The sequence below is a fragment of the Podarcis pityusensis genome (genome assembly GCF_964106645.2).
Source record: "Podarcis pityusensis genome assembly, chromosome: 5".
Classification (NCBI taxonomy): Eukaryota; Metazoa; Chordata; class Lepidosauria; order Squamata; family Lacertidae; genus Podarcis; species Podarcis pityusensis.
In genome coordinates this window covers 38,565,518-38,579,282 of record NC_138032.1, presented here as the reverse complement: position 1 = coordinate 38,579,282, position 13,765 = coordinate 38,565,518, and the positions used below count along the sequence as shown (strand labels likewise).

At 41.7% G+C, this 13,765-nt stretch overlaps 1 long non-coding RNA gene across 1 annotated transcript; it reads left to right on the top strand.

Annotated features, from left to right (window-relative positions):
• Positions 1-3,469: 3,469 nt before the first annotated feature.
• LOC308477793 lies at positions 3,470-11,828 on the top strand. Its single transcript, XR_013986705.1, has 3 exons — positions 3,470-4,715; positions 4,895-5,017; positions 6,348-11,828. It is a non-coding gene; the product is annotated as an uncharacterized lncRNA (long non-coding RNA).
• Positions 11,829-13,765: the final 1,937 nt, after the last annotated feature.

Here is a 13,765-nt window from a genome sequence, read left to right as displayed (position 1 = left end):
GAGGTCGTCTCCCCGGAGTTTTACTTTGCAGTCACCGTTGTTTTGAGTTTCAGTGCCATTTTGTAAAGATCCTTGTTAAACTCGTGGCCTTGGTCTTTGCTATTGTGAACACTCTTGATCGCCACCCCAGTCTTGAGAGTTGCGGGATACCAGGGGTTCGGTCTCCTTATAAGAATTTCAAGGTCTCAAATATAGAATAAATACTCATAAATGCACACATATCTAAATATATGAACCATGTGTTTGAAATAGTATGGGAGAGCAATCCTGAAGCCATTTTGACTCTCCCAATGATCTCAAATATTCCTCTGCAGTAAGGGAGGCAAATGGGGAAAGCCTTCCCCTTGTCTTTTTGCTTGCAAATCCTGTCTTAAGGGCGTATATGTATATGAATAGGGTGAGCCTGCAGCGACCTGGATTCAGGACCCAAGAGTACAAAACATCACAAAAGAATGGCCAGACTACCCAGGTAATGCAATCAGTGACCATTGTTAGGTATCCTGGCAGGCAAGATTTCTGCTGTGGATCACCTCCTTCTGTGATGTACGTATGATGTTTTTGGGGGTGGTCCTGGACTACAGGGTAGGCAACAGTTCCTTTAATAAAGATCAGGGTTATTAGCTGTGATAGGAATTTTATGGTCTTAGATATATGGTAATGTTCATAACCGCACATACATGGATCAGCACAGGAAGGCCAACCTGGAACCATTTTGATTCCTAAACTGAGCAAATGTTTTCTCTGCAAGGTCAAACTGGAAAAGCCTCCCCATTGTCTTTTCTTTCACAAATCCTGTCCTAAGAGTATGTCTCTGTTTGAATAGGGTGTGAGCCTGTGACATGGCAGGAACTATTTATCACTACAAAAGAATGGCCAGGCTACCAAGGAAATCCAATCAAGTAACCTGCCAGACAGGAGATAAACAAGGACAAGAGAAAAACAACATTTAAATTTCTGTGATGTAGGTGGGATGTATCTGAGGGGTGGTCTTAGGTTACACCCCTTCTGTGATGTATGCATAATGTTTCTGGGGGTGGTCTTGATCTAGAGGATGGGAATTTCAAAAGTCTTTATAAGCCCTTGCGCAGCATTTTTGTGGGTCCTCCGCCTTTCCTGCGAGTGAGGGGAGCACCCTGTTGCAACAGATCAATAAAGATCAAGCTTACTAGCTGCTTTGCTTCTCAATATTCTCTGGTTGGCCTCTGTTATTTTCTCCTACCAATAGGGAACCTATGTAAGGACTCTATATGGGCTCTTGGATACCCCATAAGGGAAAAGGGCATATTTTTATTTACAACAGATGGCGACCACGCTCGAAGGGACTTTTGGTTACCCTGATTCTGGGAGCGAGGAAGGACTGGTTATCCAGCGCGCACCAGGCAGTTTGCCAGGAGGAATAACCAGTCCTCCATCGATCCCAGGGTCTGGAAATAACTGGAGGTTCAGCGGGGTTAACCAGAGGAAGCAACGCTTGATCAGGCCGGCCTTAAACAACCAGTCAAGAGATTGCAGGATCACCAGGAACAGAGCATGCGGAAGTGAGTATAAGTAGGAAGCATAATGTGCAGTCAGCCCATATTTCCAAAGATAGAATAATATACACATCAGCATTGTATGGCACAGTCTCCCCCAACCTAGTGCCCTCCAGAAATTTTGGACAACTCCCGTCAGCTTATCCATCTAAGACAGGTAGGCAGTCTTTTTTCAGCTGCAGTCCCATTTTACTCTTGATACCACACTACTCTCCCTTTCTCTCTCCCACTCTGCCCAGCAAGTTACTGGCGAGGGGATAGATTGTCCTTGCAAGAGGTCTGAACTTGCAGATGATTTTTTAAATTAGGCTGAGGCTTACAGGCTGTACACACCTAATCTAAGAGATGGCACACACAGGCCTTAAGAACATCTTGTCCTCTCCTTGAGTGCTTTTGCCTGGTTGGGATGTTCCCTTAAATGCCATTGTGCCTTTTGCGTAACTGGATACAGTAGGTGGTGGTGTAGAAATTTCTGGAATGGAGCCCACTGTACAAAGTAAGAATCACATTCATCACTCTGTTCCCCCTTTTAACTCCCCACTCCCTGGCATGTGTTACCTGGGATGTTGACACAAAGGGGCGCAGCCATTGAAAAATATCCTACCCCCTGGATTTATGGGGTGCTATTCCCTGGCCATACATCTTTTGAATCATAAACAAGCAGTTGAACTGCTGAGGGCTGGAGAGGTTATGATGATTCCTCCTCAACTGCTGCCATTGGCTGGGGACTGCTTGTGATGTCACAAAAGCACATGGGAGCTGAGTAGCTATATAAAGGTGGGCCAACAGAAAATCCAAGGCAAAAGCTCCCTGCCCCCCGAAGACAACATAGTGGGCAACAGCTATGGCATTCAGCGTTGGGCAGTCTACTTCCAGTTGGAGACAAAATGGCAAATGGATGGCTGCGATCATCCAACTGCGGAGCAATGAGAACGCAAGTTTGCTTGCTGAGTGGGACTGCAGCTTAAAGGCAGCTGATAATCCACAGTTGGAAGTTTACTGACGTCTGGCAGTGGACCTGGTAGAAGCTGGTAGATGTTGGTGAGTAGACACTGGCAAAGTTTGCATTTGAAAACCAGTGGATGCCGCAGGGCTGAAGCAGGCTGATGTTTGTGTGTGTAAGCTGGCTGAAATTCACCATTGGAAGCCCGTTGACAGCAGCTGTGTGGCTATTTTAACCAGTCTCTGGCCCAAGCCACTGTTCCACCCTGTCTGAAATCCGCTACCATTATACCCCTGCCAAAAACATCAAAGATAGACAGTCTGAATGATTTTTGCCCTGTGGCGTTGACACCCATTATAATGAAATGTTTCGAAAAACTGGTGAGGAAGCGCATCTTATCTTGTCTGCCAGTGGGACTTGACCCTTACCAGTTTGCGTACGAGGCAAAGAGATCCACAGAGGATGCTGTGGCAATGGCTTTACATGCTGTCCTGACTCATTTGGAGAAGCAAGGGAACTATATGAGACTGTTATTTGTAGACTTTAGTTCTGCATTTAATACTATTCTTCCGCATAGATTGGTGCCCAAATTATTAGACCTGGGACTTCCACCATGTTTGTGCAGGTGGATATTAGATTTTCTATCAAACCGTTCCCAAAGGGTCAGGTTGGGTTCCCACGTCTCTGCGGATCTCATCACGAATACGGGGACGCCGCAGGGGTGCATGTTGAGCCTGCTTTTATATACGCTCTATACAGCTGACTGTGCCCCCAAATACCCCAGTAATAAGATCATTAAGTTTGCAGATGATACAACGGTGGTTGGTTTAATTACGGCTGGAGAGGGGGAGGCGGCCTATAGGAAGGAAGTTGAGCAGTTGGGGGAGTGGTGCAGGAAAATCAACTTACTCCTTAACTTAAAGAAAACAAAAGAGATCATTGTGGACTTTAGGAAATGTAAATTGAATATCCAGCCACTTATTATCGAGGGGCAGTGCATGGAACAGTGTGTAGAATGATTTGGATGCATCTGATGTTTTTGTTCTGTTTTGAATAAAGTTCTGCAAGTATAGTTTTGAATTGAACAAATGGGTCAGACAAATTTTATTCCAAAAGGAGTCAGTTTTTATGCTTCCAGTTGCTTCAAGCTATGCAATATTAATATCGGCAATAGTCACAAATGGACATGGTGGCTGAGGAGAAAGAGGCAGTTACTAGTGGAAGGAAGTGGAGGGTGCAGCCTTGGTTCTCAAATGCCTTGGTTCCTAAACACCTCAAAAGCGGAAGTAAGTTCTGGGTCTTTCCACGTCATGTCAACGCGGTCATGTCACCCACTGTCTCAGATTTTGATGAAACTTGGTGTACACCCTTTCCTTATGGTTGAAAGAAACCCCATTAATTTTTTTCCCTCTATCTCAAACGGTTTAGCTATCGGGAAGTGACTCCATTGAATTTTCACAATGGATTTCCACAGATCGAACACACTTGATCAAAACCACTTCAACACTAGATGAGTTCATTGATAACCTAATAGACAAAATAGAACATTTGATTCCTCAAATGATTCTTGTACTTTGCATCCTGTGGTAGTGGATTATAAAAGTCCTGATGGAGAGAATATGATCTCGTCCCATTGCATTGTTTCTGATGATTTAAAGCATGATGTGAATATGGTATACAAAACTCAAGAAATAGTTTTGAAATATATAAAATATAATTTTCCTCACATCAAACAGATACACTACTTTAGTGATGGCTGTGCAGCACGGTACAAAAATAAGTTCAGCTTCCTAAATCTCTGTCACCATCAGGAAGATTTCCAAATAAATGCACAGTGGTCTTTCTTTGCCACTAGTCTTGGCAATTCAGAATGCGACGATATTGGTGGAACTACAAAATGTCTAGCTAGAAAAGAGAGTCTTCAGATACCCCTTGACAAGCAGAGTACTATTCCAAAAACATTTTTGGATTTCTGTGACAAAAAAATGGAAAAGGTCAAATTCCATTATAGTGCAAGGGAAGACATAGACATAATCCGCTCTTCCCTCGAAACTTGTTTCAGAGACATGCGGACAGTTCCTGGAACTCACAGTTTCCACAACTTTAAACCACTCAATTCTACAGGCACAACTGAAGCAAGAAGAATGAGCATTGATAAAGAACCCTCCCTCTTAACCTGAGGAGGTTCCCCAAACTTCCTGTGAATGCTGATGATCTGTATCCTGGATGTTCTATCGCTTGTAAGTATGATCATTTGTGGTACTTTGGAATGATATCGGAGATTAATCAATACGAGGGAGATGCTTTTGTAAAATTTCTTCACCCAAAGTGACCTTCACCTTCATTCTGCTGGCCTAGCCATGACAATTCTTAAGCATTACAATTTCATCATATGCTTGGTATTGTATAACCCCCACAGACAATCACTGGCAGAAGATACTTCTTTCCCGACAAGTGTATGGCGTTGATGGAAGAAAAAATGGAAAACTACAGGTGATACTGAGGCTGCAGCAAAGAAACTGAGGAGCATTGAACTTGTAAGGTAATCAACTGTGATAACAGCACAATCTGTTATGGAAATTTTGTACTTTAATTTTGTACTTTAGTTTACTTGTTGTCCTTATTGTTATTAATGTATCTGCTGTCATAAAACTGCCTCATTGTGAATTATGCCTCAATGTATTTAACATAAATGTTAAAAAGTCTCCATGCATCCGTTATTTCAAGATGGCACGCAAAAATCATTCTTTTTTCTTTCTTCTGTAAGACAGACATGTCTATGTATGCAACAATATCCTGAAAAACAAATTGGGGATCATGTAATGTTGCATAATTGAATATAATGCATAATTTTAAATTCTTTTAATCTTTTTCTTGCTAGGTCTTATTACCTTATTTGCCAGCATTTAAAGTTTCTGACCATTTTTTTTAAAATTGATTTCCCGATTGCCAGTTTTCATAACTTCAAATTCAAATACTCTCAAATTAAAACAAGTGTGCACTTTCGTGGAAAAAACTTATAATAACCAATATTATGTTAATTTTTATGATGAAGAAATTTGTTTCATTAATTTTTTCTATTACAGCTATGGATTGTAGGAAAGTTATACCCAGTAGCCATTTTTTCCCCACGATGCCAAAAAAACGTAAAATTTTCATTAGAAGGAATAAAAAAACCATAAATTTTATTCTTTGTCGAGAAAGAGCATTTCTTTGCAATAATTTTCAACATCAAAAACTTTGGGTTCCATCATACTCATATGCTGAAAATTGAGGTTTTCCACCAAAAAAAGTACATTTACCGGTATATATTTTTTTAAGGCATTTATAAAATCTTTTGAGTGCTGGTGTATTTTTTCTTGAAATCCTCATCCTCTTATTGAGCTCTGTGTAAAATTTCAAAGAGATCTGATCAATGGTTATGGAGAAAAAAATAAAATGTACATGTGCCGAGGGTCTCAAGAGGGACAGGTAAGAAAAAATAATAATTTTAATTTTTATCATCTACAATACTGTCTTATTTATATTATAGTACAGGTACATTGATTATTGCTTTCATTTTATGGATCAATGGTCTCGTTAAATAGTAAAATTCATGTTAAACCACTGTTTTAGGGGTTGTTTTTAAAAGTCTGGAACGGATTAATCCGTTTTGCATTACTTTCTGTGGAAAAGTGTGCCTTGGTTTTGGAACGCTTTGGTTTTGGAACGGATTTCTGGAATGGATTAAGTTTGAGAACCAAGGTACCACTGTAGAAGGAGGAGGCAATTCAGGGGAATCTGGGGAAGGGCAGGCCAGTGGGAAACACAGAAGGGAAATCTGACCTAGCTCTCTTCTGTCTACTTGAGTCACCAACATTCTGTTCTCTCAGGGCTCCTGTACCAGTCTCAGCTACATAGAGCTAACAAAAGCAAGGGATTCTGCCTCCAGTGAGCAGACTAAAGTCTTACATCCACCCCTCATCACTGTTCTAAGAAGCAAGAACTTCCAGGGATGCACTCCAGTCCTGGGTTTGGCTTCCTTTGGAAGGTAGCTGCTTGGACGCTTTTTGAAATTTCCTAATAATTGTGCTTCTTTAAAAAGATACACATTGAGTGCACACTGCAGTTCTGCGTCTTGTTTCTTTTCAGAGATCTAGCTTGCCCTCTCTCTCTTCTGAGGAGGGATAATATACAGTGGTACCTCGGGTTACATATGCTTCAGGTTACAGACTCCGCTAACCCAGAAGTAGTACCTCAGGTTAAGAACTTTGCTTCAGGATGAGAACAGAAATCGTGCTCCAGCAGCGCGGCAGCAGCAGGAGGCCCCATTAGCTAAAGTGGTGCTTCAGGTTAAGAACAGTTTCAGGTTAAGAACGGACCTCCGGAATTAATTAAGTACTTAACCCAAGGTACCACTGTAATAATCTTATATCCTGCCCTTATACAGAGCACAGCGTGGCAACAGAATCTAAAAAACCACCACGTTAAAACCAAAATCTGAAATACTCAGTGCTTAAAACAATCAGAAATATAGCTATGTCAATACAGGAAAATGTCCTCTGACCATCACCTGGCCTTCTTGGGCCATCTTAGTTCCCAGGGAGGCAATCACTTGAATATTATGAGTTATTAAAGGTATTTGGTCAAGGCTGAGCTGCTGGCTAGGTCTTACTTCAGAGCAACCCCTATCAAAAGCCTGTAAAAGATGGAAGATGGCCCATTATGATGATATACTGTATTTTAGTCATCACACAACCTGGTGGGGCTTGCTGTTTTACTGGTTGTTGATGTTGTGAATAATATATTTTGGTGTTTTATTTTAGGTGTTGCATACCCTGCTTTGAGATTGTTTATAAAATATTTGTTATCACTCTTCATTGTTAAGTACTGTACTGTAAAATAAAAAAATAAAATTTGCCTTAAGGGAAAGTAACTATTTCACTTGGACACCAGAGGGCAATATTTGCCAATATTTCTCTCTGCCCCAGAAGTGAACTTTTTGTTGTTCCCTTGAGGATTCTTCAGATATGCATATCGTGAGGGGCATATTTCTAACGATTTCTGGTATTGTTCACGAAGTCATCGTCTTCTTCTTCTTCTTCTTCTTCTTCTTCTTCTTCTTCTTCTTCTTCTTCTGGTGGTTACGTTTAAGTAAGTCACTGAAAATGACTAAACACATTCTTTGGATCAAATGTAAAGTTCCATGTCTGTTAACAACCTTCACATGCACACACAGTTGGCAAAGAAGTAGGGTTGTCAACTGATTAAATAATTTTAGTTAGCTTGGAGGGCTGCATTTGGCTCCTGAGCTTGAGGTTGCCCACCCCTGCACACACATTCCCTGCAAGGCAGCAATCTGTGCTATGTGGCCAGCAATGGGAATTCCATAGTGCTCTTCAGATCCTTTCAGTATAAAAACTGTGCCTCATCACATCCTTGAGACTTTTGCAAGGCCCAATCCTGTGCAAACAGCACAGTATCTCATTACCATGTAATGTTGTAACAGGGAACCAGGCTGAATGCAACCCTTGAAGCCCCTTGGTCTGACCCTTGGACCTCTCTCCATAGTACAACACCTCTCCCAAGGCCACACACCTGACTGGTGCTGCTTGCCTGGAATGTGTCCTTGAAACTCTTCAGTGTTTATGCCAAACTTGAGTCTCCAGCCATTTTTGGACTACAGTTTCCATGATCCCTGATCACTCATCCTGCTATCTAAAGATGATGGGAGTTGTAGTCCAAAAACAGCTGGAGACCCAAGTTTGGGAAACACTGGTCTAGATGGGATGTGGGAACATCTGGAGAAACTACTCTACTGCAGAAAGGTATAATTTACACTTACTTTTGCCTCTGGCTGTCAGTTTGCATTTCTTAGTGCAGAAAGTATTGATCTGATGGGTTGAGATCTTTCCTATTCTAATTAATTCAAGAGGGTTCTGGAAGCTTCTCTGTGTGAAAGAAACAAGCAGAAGGTTCATGGTGTTTGGGTTATTCCTTCAGAGAAGCATGAGTACAGTTGGCTTAAACTGGCTCTCTTATTTCTTCTGTCAAGGTCATGCTTACTATAAAAATAAGGCCAGAAGGAGCCTGGGTTTCACTTTCTCTTTATATCTCTCTTCCTTCTAGTGTGGTGTTCTATATATAGTGTTAAGGTTTAGACTTATTATAAGTTATTGTAAGCTTAAGTTAGGGAGGTGGGTGGCGTCGTGGGTTAAACCACAGAGCCTAGGGCTTGCCAATCAGAAGGTTGGCGTTTCAAATCCCCCCGACAGGGTGAGCTCCTGTTGCTTGGTCCCTGCTCCTGCCAACCTAGCAGTTCGAAAGCACGTCAAAGTGCAAGTAGATAAATAGGTACCGCTCCGGCGGGAAGGTAAACGGCGTTTACGTGCGCTGCTCTGGTTTGCCAGAAGCGGCTTAGTCATGCTGGCCACATGACCCGGAAGCTGTATGCCGGCTCCCTCGGCCAATAAAGCGAGATGAGCGCCGCAAGCCCAGAGTCGGTCACAACTGGACCTAATGGTCAGGGGTCCCTTTACCTTTAAGCTTAAGTTAAGTCTGCTGCCACTGGATTTCTTATGGACAGTGCCAATCCTGAATGCATTGGATTTGTGACCATGATGCTCATTTGCCTTCAGTAGCAGTAAATCTCTGCTGGATGAAATATTAATTGCCTCTGGTCTATTTTTTGGGAATCCTGCAACGTATTTAAGTTTTTACTCTGCTCACTATATGCTGGAATCTGCTCTGGATCAATATCGTGTAGAACTTCAATGATACTGGCTCCACTCATCTCACTGTATGTGGCCCTTTGAAGGTTGCCCAGAAAGGAATGTGGCTCTCAGGCTGAAAATCCCAACCTCGATACATTGACTAGGAAGATAGCTGCAGCACAGAGAATAGTCAGTGCTTGGTCCACCCCTCATTTAAAAACAGAGTTAGGACTCAATTATACAGCTGCAAATATAACATTTTGAATGTGTTGTAAAGTGCAACATACAATTGTGACGCTAGATGGTGACTGTGAGCTATAGCAAATTCAATGCATTTTTCAAAACTATTTTTAAAAAAGCAATTTCACAATGTTTTTAACATGTGTAGATTCCACCTTGGATGAATATTCCCGAAAGCACAAAAGTAACGAGTTTTAAAAAAATTAAAATATTGCAACATTCGATAGGAGGTATAGCCAGATGTTTGTCACTTTTTCTTTTTCTCACATAGACATGAATGAGCGCCTCAGAATATGGGTTATGTTATTCAGAATAGCAACAGACCTGCACAGCTACAAAATAATAATATGCAAATAAATTTCAAAGAAGACTTTACAGAATGGCATGGGCATTTGTTGTTTAGTCATTTAGTCGTGTCCAACTCTTCGTGACCCCATGGACCAGAGCATGCCAGGCACTGGCACAGGAATGATTATAATGTTCATCAGTAATAAAACTCACACAACTACATTCCACATTGTCTGCCCCACCCCATGGATGCCAAATCTGGGAGAGGCCAGAATTGTATTTTCCCAAGTAACCCCCCTCCATACACCTTGCAGTCAATGCTCAGGTAATGCATCCTCAAGGAGACAGACATGAATGATGTCCAATGAACAATAAAAATGCATTGTCTTCAGTTTAATAGGAGAGCAAAACACGCACACAATCCCTCCTGTGCACTTTTCATGCACAGTTCCCCCCATTGCATCAGGTAGCTGTGTGGAAAGGCAGTTCTAAATCTTTCACAGGCAAAAGTTGTACTTCCCTGTAACCATGAGGGAAAAATACCGTAATAAAGAACTGCTGTCTTGATGGGCTTGTTATGGGATTAGCTGTACAAAGCACTCTAAAAATTGCTGTCATCTCTGCTTGAGTGATATATTTCCTCATGCTAAAGAATTGCTCATGAACTGTTACTAGAATTTGTGAATATCAAACCAAGTATCATTAGAAATAAAATTAATGAGCACGCCAGAGAAAGGTTTAACAACACAGGATATAATTACTCATGAGACCAGAAGAAAATTAGCCTTGAAAGGAACATTGTGTTTCCAGTTATTCCAGTAGATTAAGTAACCAAGACTGTTTCACACTCGTGAGACAGCCCCATCAAGGTGCTTGCTGGCATGTCAAAAAATTGTAAGCAGCTATGCAATTACATGCTCTGAACTTTGACTTTTTGGACTCATGGACGCTTTCCACAGCACTGCTATGACTTTACCCCCACTCTCCCAAGTGAGATTAGAGGAAACCAACAGTCTCCTCTAATTTTCAGGCCAAACATGGCCCATAAGAACAACCCCCTCAGCTGATGCCCAGCAGCCACTACAGTAGACAAGGAGAGCCCATAGCTGTGTAAAAATGTATACAGTGGTACCTCGGGTTAAGTGCTTAATTCGTTCCGGAGATCTGTTCTTAACCTGAAGCACCACTTTAGCTAATGGGGCCTCCCGCTGCCGCTGTACCGCCGTCACGCGATTTCTGTTCTCATCCTGAAGAAAAGTTCTTAACCTGAGGTACTCTTTCTGGGTTAGCAGAGTCTGTAACCTGAAGCATCTGTAACCCGAGGTACCACTGTACAGTCACAGTGATCTATTTCTATCTACCTATCTACACACATACACTGAAGAGTAGCAATACATAGCATAATATCCAATTTATTATTCTCAGCATAACTGCAATCCTATGCATTGTTTTTTTGGGGGGTAAACTCCATTAGGCTGACTTGATAGGGCAGAGGTGCCAGGTTGACCCCAAGATTGAGGGAGGCCTGGTGCGCGTTGTGTGTGTGTGACGTCACACACATCTCCCAGCACTGCACAAGCCAGTACACCCTTCTGCTGGGCTGCACCAGTCCCCGCATCTCCTGACGCTGCACAGGCTGGTGCGACCTCGTGCCAGGGTGTGCAGGTCCCCATGGTTGTGCACCACAATATTGCATTCTCTGGAGGATTCTGAGGCGCAGAAGGCCTCTTCAACACTGAGGGGACCAGCCTCCCTTCAAACAAATATTGAGGGGGCCAAAGACACCTTGGCCCTCTAGAGTTGGCACACCTGTGAGATAAAAACTTCTGTCAGTTTGCATGTCTTATTGCAGAAAGTATTGATCTGATGTATAGAGATCTTTATTCAAATTAATTCAAGAGGGTTTTGGAAGCTTCTCTGTGTGAAAGAAACAAGCAGAAACTGAGTACAGCTGGCTTAAACTTCTTCTCTTATCTCTTTCAGTCAAGGGCATGCTGATTTTAAAAGTAAGGCCAGAAGGAACCAGGGTTTCACTTTTTCTGTCTATCTCTCTTCCTTCTGGTGTGGTGTTCTTATACTGTACAGTGGTACCTCCGGTTATGAACGGGATTCATTCTGGAGGCCTGGTCGTATTCCGAAATCTTTGTAACAGGAGGTGCACAGAGCACTTCTGCGTGTGTGCAAGTGGCAAACCCACTTCTGGGTCTGTCGTGTCTGCAACCCGAAAGTTACGTTACCTGAAGGTAACATAACCCAAGGGCCCACTGTATAGTGTTAAGGTTTAGACTTATTGAAAGTTATTGTAAATTTAAGTCTGCTGCAACTGGATTTCTTATGGACAGTGCCAATCCTGAATGTATTGGATTTGTGACCATTATGCTCAATTGTCTTCAGTAGCAGTAAAACTCTGCTGGATTAAATATTAATTGCCTCTGGTCTATTTTTTGGGAATCCTGCAACGTGTTAAAGTTTTTACTCTGCTAACTATATGCTGGAATCTGCTCTGGATCAATATCGTGTAGAACTTCAATGACAACTTCATCAAAGAAAAGGAAAGAAGTATTCGGCCTATTATCATTCTCTAACTTTCTCTATGCTAGTCAATCATAAATGAACTTGAAAGTCTCATTATCCTCTCATTTACATACCAGAGCAAAGAGGGTTTGCTATTTGGCAGATGATGTAATCACTTCTGCTCTGAAAAAATCCTACATTTCCCTTCCACAACTGCCTATCTCCATCTCTCAAAAATGTGAATAGGAACATGGGCCTACTTCAGAATCTTTGAATCTTAGCTTCTAGTTGTACTTAAACCAGTCCAAAGTAAAGACGCAGTTCTGCCAGTGATGAACAAACGTAGTGCAGACCTGAGGCAAACATATAATGCATCAAGATGTCTAGGACATGCAGTGCTCTGTCATGAGAGCTACTTAGCTAGAAATTTATTAGTTTGTTAGTTTGTACTTTGCACTTTTGTGCCTCGGTATATCATAATTTCTGGATTCGGGCTTCCTAAATTAACCACTCCAGCAGAGCAGAATACAATTAGTATTCTATGATGTACACCACAAATTCACTCAGCAGCTGAGAATATTTAATTGAATTTACTGTTGGGAGTTCATCAGCTCCATAGTAGGCACTAGGAAATCTCCCCCGGGGACAAACCAGAATATCTTAAACATTTTAGGCAAATAATGTTTATTATCTAAACAATTCAAGATAATGGGATATTTTTTGCACTAGGTAAATAGATTCTGTAGGTTGGTTCTCTAAGTTGAAATGCTACATTCTTGCAAGTCAACAGTGCTTTTAACAAACACTATTTATTTCATAATTGATATACCAGATGTATAAGGCTACTAAAGGATTTCTTTCATCAACTCTATGCAGGTACAAACCTGTCTGACAGATGACAAATGCCTTCTAAAATTGTAAAACAAGGCAGCCAGGAACCTTCCCCCCATTTGATAATCAAATATAAGAGGCACTTAGTTGCTTGGTACCTATAAATCTGCCTCTTAATTTTGAAATGTGTACTACAGTCGTACCTTGGTTTTCAAACAGAATGTGTTCCGAGGTCTGTTCTACTTCCAAAACGTTTGGAAACCAAAGCACGGCTTCCGATTGGCTGCAGGAGCATCCTGCAGCCAATTGGAAGCTGTGCCGGACGTTTAGCTTCTGAGGTAAAGTTTGCAAACCGGAACACCTACTTCCGGGTTTGTGACATTCAAGTTCTGAGTTGTTTGTGAACTAAGCTGTATGAAAACCAAGGTACGACTTTATAGCTCATTTACACTTTAAGCTTTAGGACAGGACTATTCTTCATCTTCTCTTCATTGCTACTCCCTGTATCTTGGGCTGGGAAGAAAGCTTAGTTTAACCTAAAAGCTACTTTTAATTCAGAATAAAAGTCCAGCCAAGCATGATATGGGTTAAGTGACCCATATTAACCCAAACATACTGATTAACTCAGACAAGCCTCTTTACATTTGGAAGATTTTCTTTTGCTTCTGAAAAGGCTAGGAACAAGCCTTCAAAATGAAAGCTCTCGATCCGGAAAGTCCAGTGTA